The sequence below is a fragment of the Coccinella septempunctata genome, chromosome 4 (assembly GCF_907165205.1).
Source record: "Coccinella septempunctata chromosome 4, icCocSept1.1, whole genome shotgun sequence".
NCBI classification, from domain to species: domain Eukaryota; kingdom Metazoa; phylum Arthropoda; class Insecta; order Coleoptera; family Coccinellidae; genus Coccinella; species Coccinella septempunctata.
Window position 1 is genome coordinate 25,862,487 of NC_058192.1, and position 1,950 is coordinate 25,864,436.

Here is a 1,950-nt window from a genome sequence, read left to right on the forward strand (position 1 = left end):
GAAATAATGTATCCACCATTTACCTATAAATGATGGAAAATCTACAACTGATTGTACTATTCATTTCAGTTTAGATCTTTTTTACAATTCTGAGAAGTTCATAGCACCTGTAAGTTCCCACGTATAAGAACGTCAATATTTCCCGACTATCCCCATTGGCTACAGTTGTTCCTTCCCACGAGGCTTCATGATGGCTGCTTTTAATACATTGCTAAAAGGGAAAAACTTCCCTGCTCGGTTTCTGATCTGAACTCCTGAAGTTCAGAAAAGACTTAAATTAGTAATTTTAGAGATATATTTAGGTACGCAATTTCCCGAAAAGCCCGTGCATCCTCTATAAAATTAACGATAGAAAAACATTCATCAGCTTCATTTTTCATAGATACCTATTAGAGCTTATAGAGAAATTTTTTACCTTAGAATAGGTTTCCATGTTTCCAATTAGAATGTCTTGAATACTTTCGATAAATTATAGCTATTACGTCGAATAGCATTTGGCAGGTTCAAAATTACTGACCGAGACTGAAACCAAAAATTCACATTTTGTGTTTATAATGAAAAGATTAGATTTTAGTTAACTCTTCTTCGTTGATCGCAAATAACATTCATTATTAAAAGGCCTGATGGCCTCAACTTGTAAAATTAATTATCATACTCTTTTGAAAAGAGAGTGCTTGGATTAGATATAAAAATAGTTTGCTGTTTTCCAAATATTGATATCAATACCTACCTGCTGTCAATCAGTGAAACAGATTGAATTTGTTCATAAAATTCTGGAACTTTTCTCAGTATAAACAATACACTCATTTTTCCAGAAACCGCTAGCGGAGTGAGGAAATTTTGTGCCTTGTGATGTACTCGATTTAATCGTAAATTACCAATGAATAATAATTTACAAAACCAAAACTATCATGTATCCCGATTTCAGCTCAGAAAACGCAAGGTAGTACGTATATTAAATAAAATTAATTAAATAAAAAAATATTAAGATTACTGAAAATTTAAATTTCAACACCAAGGGCGAAAATAGCATTAAGTGGACCTTATCGTCACCGATTAGAATTAATTCAAAATATACAACAAAATCATCGGATCCAGATTTAGTGGGAACTGACAATATCGACATAAAAAACGAAGACGAATACATAAGTAATGAGGATAGGAGAAACAGAAATCCTGACAATTATTTGCAAAAAAGTGATTCGAAGACCGCAAAACAACGGCGCTTGAAGTCAAATCAGATAGAATAGTGATGAATATAATGCAGGATATGAAAGAATTATGGGTAAGAAAAAATATCAGGAAGGAATTAAAGAAATCAAAGAAAAGAACGCAGAGATGAGAAATGAAAATGATAAGTTGAGAATAGAGATGAAAAATATAAATGCCAAATTCAAATATAGAGAAAATGCTAGATGTTATAATGAGAAATTCGCCAATGGAAAAGAGAAAACAGAAAATGCTCAGAAACGAAAAAGAAGCGAAAACAGTTGATAAAATAGTAGCCAAAACATGTCTGATTGAACTTTATAACTCAATCACAGAGAGAAATACAAATAATATCAAGGAAATTCTTCAAAAGCTGATAATTGAGAGCTTACACATGTAGATGAAACGAAGAGGGAGGGACCAAAGATTTATCTACGTAAAGAAACTGAAGGAAAAAAACTTAACGCAGGAAAATGGAAAACGGGACGGTCAACACGAAGCATTAGAAAGGAAAAAGACACCGATATAAAAGATCATGGACGCAACTTGCATTGTTAGGAGTCTCCAAAGTGAGGATGAAGAACTGGATGGAGAATTTGGGGAAATGGGATTAGGAAATATGTATTGACGATTGCAGAGACAAAAAAGGGAGATTGAATAATGGATAAAAAGACTCGGTATTTAGTTTGCTGGCTAGCTGACTAATGAGCATGTTTGTGAGTAGAAGGATTGATATGAACA